This window comes from Triturus cristatus, chromosome 3_2, assembly GCF_964204655.1.
Source record: "Triturus cristatus chromosome 3_2, aTriCri1.1, whole genome shotgun sequence".
Taxonomy (NCBI): Eukaryota; Metazoa; Chordata; class Amphibia; order Caudata; family Salamandridae; genus Triturus; species Triturus cristatus.
The window spans coordinates 1,125,729,059-1,125,734,157 of NC_140584.1; positions in this window are offsets into that span (position 1 = coordinate 1,125,729,059).

Below are 5,099 nucleotides of genomic sequence, written 5' to 3' on the forward strand. Positions count from 1 at the left end.
GGAGTCAAGGGTCAGATACACAGGATCTAGACACTGGGTAAAGAGTCCATGTATAGAGACCAAACAGAAGTCCTACACAATTAGGCAGAATCAATGTACTAAACAGAGGCCTCTGAAGTATTCTCTGTCAGCCAGGGCATTAACAATATTACTGCAATTGTCAGTGGCAACAAATTCAATGTGGACACTTCTGGGTTGAAATAATTTATAGACTTAGTAAAGTCTCCCAAGATGTTGCATGTGTTGTATCCATGGAGAACATTGCATGACATTGAATGCCTTCAAAAGCAGCCTCAAAAGTGAAACCTGTGGCTAGCCTTTGCATAACACCCTTGAAGGAGACCCAGTGTAAAGTGGTGCCCATGTAGTCTTTGACTTTACCACTGGTCTGGATTTCAGTCATGAGATGAACAGACTAAATATCACTATCTCTGCTGAAGATAGGTGTAATTTTAATGCTTCTCCAAGCTTAGCCAAAAGGAATTAGGACAATAACATTTTCAAGATATGCTTGCTGCTATCAAAACTAATGATAATCTAACAATCTGGTGTACATTGGCACAGTCTAAGTCAGAAAAAGTGAAAACCTATCCCTATCACATTTCATCTGAATGTTACTGCTATTGAAATACCAACTACAGTTGGCACAGAAGTTGCTGCTCCAGTTACTTTTAGCCTGGAAGATACAGCTAGAGCCATTGACTCTTTAAAATCAGCTAAGGCACCTGGTCCGGATACAATTTCCGTAGAACTGTATAAAGCTGAGGCCCTAGTCTGGATAAGTTACATAAATTTACTAACAAATTTAATTGTGTCTGGGGGAAGGATACCAGAATCCTGGAGAGGAGCTGAAATCATTACGATATATAAAAAGATCGATGAATTTGCCCCTTCAAACTTTAGACCAATTAGTTTAATTGATAATGTACAGAAGATATTTGCAAGACAAGTTTTAGATAGATTACTAGATTGGGTGGATTCTAATAAAATTACGTCCTCTCTTTAAGCTGGATAAGCTAAAAAAGACCAGCACTTCAGTGAAGATTTTGAAATTTGCCTCGCTATATTGGAATTATGTCCTACTATCTAAACATAAGCTCTATGTGGTGTTCGTAGATTTTGAAATCCCATTCGATCTCATCCCATGTAATAATAGGTGGCGAGTTCTGTCAAACATGGTAGTCCCTTGAAATTTGATCCAGCTTTTAATTAAACTTCGTACTAAGAACTTTGCACAAGTTCGATGTGGCAACAAGGGTGAATTTACAGAGCATACCCCTATTGAGCAGTGTGTGCGACAATGGTGAGTTTTTGCACCAATGCTATTCACCCCATTCATGAATGATGTAGTGGACAGATTGCTGTATTGCAGAAACGACCTCCCTGCTTTGAGTAACAGGAATTTTCCTATTCTTTTGTTTGCAGACAACTATCTCCTCATATCCAACGCTCCTATGAGGCTCCAACTCCTAATTGACAAGCTTTTAGGATTTTTCACATCCAGGGGTTTGGAGCTCAATGTAAAAAAGACAAACTATATGGTGTTTAGAAAGGGAGTGTAAAAAATTCTGTTACTCATGTTGGCGGTGAAGTATTACAGATGGTACACAGTTTTGATTATCTAGAGGTCAAATTAATGTAGAGCTTTAAATGGGTAGGATAATTTACCAAGAGTACGCAGCTAATTGAACTTAGATCTAATGCTATTATTATTAGGGCTGGGCGGACTTTGCGTAGCGCCACTACGCAGAATTTTGAAAAAAATTGTGGAAAACGAGAGCACATCCTGAGTAGGGCTGGGCGGACTATGCCTAGCGCAACTACGCACTATTCTGAAAAAAATTGTGGAAAACGAGCGCACAACCGGATGGACCGTGTGCCCGGGACTGGGGTCCCTCGTGCTTGGCAGGCTCCCCGATCTCCCCGGGCTGGCTGCGTTGAGAAGCATATATCGGCCCCGGGCCTCCTGAGTTTCGGTCAGGGCCTGGGAGCTCGCGTCCTGCGGCCTGACAAGTGTCCATCTGCCCGGGACAAGGGTCAGTGGTGCAGAGCTCCAGAGCCCTGCAAGGGCAGGTGGGAGCCCTACCGCTATGACTCGGCACAGGCAGATGGGAGTCCTTTCAGTCCCGGCCATCTGGTCGCTCCTTTCCCCTCGGCCATCTGGTCGCGCGCAATGCTTTCCAATGGGGCGACCAGATGGCCGGGCCAGCCTGGGAGTCCCGATGAGGGCTCATTTGACTCCCGGATCCCAGTCAGGGCTCCAGGAGGTCGGGCAAATCCGCGCCTAGGATCCCCTCCGTCACTCGGAGCGCGAGGGTTACAAGTAAGGTGGGTAGCCATCCTCCGGATTAGTAGGGGCAGGGTCTGCCGGAACACCCCTCTGGAGCTGGTGGTTCTTTGTCCGGTGCTCCCTCCTCCAGCCCGCTGCGAGGCAAAGTGCCCAGGACGGGCTCCATGGGTCGCCCGGGCGTCCGGGCCCCGGGAGCTCCGCCGGGCCTCCCATGCCTGAGGCCCAGCGTGGGGGTCTACGAGCCCCCCTGAGCACTGCAGCCCTGGAGCCCTGCAAGACCGGAGCCCTGCAGCCCCGGAGCCCTGCAGCCCCGGAGCCCTGCAGCCCCGGAGCCCTGCAGCCCCGGAGCCCTGGAGCCCTGCAGCCCCGGAGCCCTGCAGCCCTGGAGCCCTGCAGCCCCGGAGCCCTGCAGCCCCGGAGCCCTGCAGCCCCGGAGCCCTGCAGCCCCGGAGCCCTGCAGCCCCGGAGCCCTGCGTGGGCAGGCGGGAACCCTAGCGCGAAGGCTCGGGGTTGGACAGATGGGAGCCCTTTCAGTCCCGGCCATCTGGTCGCTCCTTTCCCCTCGGCCATCTGGTCGCGCGCAATGCTTTCCAATGGGGCGACCAGATGGCCGGGCCAGCCTGGAAGTCCCGATGAGGGCTCATTTGACTCCCGGATCCCAGTCAGGGCTCCAGGAGGTCGAGCGCATCCGCGCCTAGGATCCCCTCCGTCACTCGGAGCGCGAGGGTTACAAAAAAGGTGGGTAGCCTTCCTCCGGATTAGTAGGGGCAGGGTATGCCGGAACACCCCTCTGGGGCTGGTGGTTCTTTGCCGGGCACCAGATGGGCCAAGCCCGGATGACACTTTACCGGGGCGTCCGGTGCTCCCTCCTCCAGCCCGCGGCGAGGCAAAGTGCCCAGGACGGGCTCCATGGGTTGCCCGGGCATCCGGGCCCCGGGAGCTCCGCCGGGCCTCCCATGCCTGAGGCCCAGCGTGGGGGTCTACGAGCCCCCCCCGAGCCCTGCAGCCCCAAAGCCCTGCAGCCCTGGAGCCCTTCAGCCCTGCAGCCCTGGAGCCCTTCAGCCCGGAGCCCTGAAACCCTGCAGGCCCGGAGCCCTGCAGCCCCAGAGCCCTGCAGCCCCGGAGCCCTGGAGCCCTGCAGCCCCGGAGCCCTGCAGCCCCGGAGCCCTGCAGCCCCGGAGCCCTGCAGCCCCGGAGCCCTGGAGCCCTGCAGCCCCGGAGCCCTGCAGCCCCGGAGCCCTGGAGCCCTGTAGCCCTGCAGCCCCGGAGCCCTGCAGCCCCGGAGCCCTGCAGCCCCGGAGCCCTGCAGCCCCGGAGCCCTGCGTGGCTAGGCGGGAACCGTAGCTCGAAGGCTCGGGGTTGGACAGATGGGAGTCCTTTCAGTCCCAGCCATCTGGTCGCTCCTTTCCCCTCGGTCATCTGGTCGCTCGCAATGCTTTCCAATGGGGCGACCATATGGCCGGGCCAGCCTGGAAGTCCCGATGAGGGTCCATTCGCCTCCCGGATCCCAGCCAGGGCTCCAGGAGGCCGGGCGCGTCCGCGCCTAGGGTCCCCTCCGTAACTCGGAGCGCGCGGGTTACAAGAAAGGGGGGTTAGCCTTCCTCCGGATTAGTAGGGGCAGGGTGTGCCTGAAGACCCCTCCGGAGCTGGCGGTTCTTTGCCGGGGACCAGATGGGCTACGCCCGGGCACCATCCTCCCAGGCGTCCGGGGCTTCCCTCCTCCAGCCCGCGGCATGGCAAACTGCCCAGGGACGGGCTCCACAGGTCCCAGGCAGTCCTCCCCCCGGGGCGCCCGGGCCCAAGAGGTCCGTCGGTCCTCCCCGTGCCTGAGGCCCAGCCGCTGTCCCCGAGTGCCCCCCCCCGGGAAGCAGAGCCCACCGAGCCCTTAGATCAGGCAGGAGCCCGACCACTATGGCCCGGCTCTGGGCGGGCAGATGGGAGTCCTTTCAGTTGCCGGCCATCTGGTCGCTCCTTTCCCCTCGGCCATCTGGTCGCGCGCAGTGCTTTCCTATAAGGGGGGCCAGATGGCTGGGCTGGCCTGGAAGTCCCGATGAGGGTCCATTCGCCACCCGTATCCCAACCAGGGCTCCAGGAGGCCGGGCGCGTTCGCCCCAAGGGTCCCCTCCATCACTCGGAGCACGCAGGTTTCAAGAAATGGGGGGTAGCCTTCCTCTGGATTACTAGGGACAGGGTACTCTGGGACCCCTCTCGGTCCTCAGCCGGCAGCTGGACGGGCCCGGATGCTGCCCTGGTTCTGTCCCGGGGCCTGCCGCGTGGCAGGGTGCCCGGGACAAGGGGTCCGGAGGGTCCGGGGAGGCTTCCCCTGCGCCTGTGGTCCTGGGAGCCCCGGCTGTGTCCAGGGGCCCGGCCGAGCCCCTGGTCAGGGGCTCCGTGCCCCGTCCCCCGGCCTGCGGCACTCTCAAAGGCCCGGGACAGGGTTCCGCTGTGGCCAGGGAGCCTCCCCTCGCTCGGCTGGGTTCAGGAGCTCCGGCCGGGCCCCTGAGGGCCCCGGGGAGGGCGGCCTCCTTGCCCCGGGCTCCGTTCTGGGTCCTGCTGCATGGCGGGGTGCCCGGGATGGGGTCCGGAGGGCCCAGGGAGGCTTCCCCTGCGCCTGCGGACCTGGGGGCCCCCGGCTGGGTCCAGGGGCCCGGGGTCGGGGTCTCCGGCCTCGGGCACCCTCCCCCAGCCTGCGGCACTGCCAAAGGCCCGGGACAGGGTTCCGTTGTGTCCGGGGAGCCTCCCATCGCTCTTCTGGGTTCAGGAGCTCCTGCCGGGCCCCTGGGGGCCCCGGGGAGGGCGGCCTCCCTGC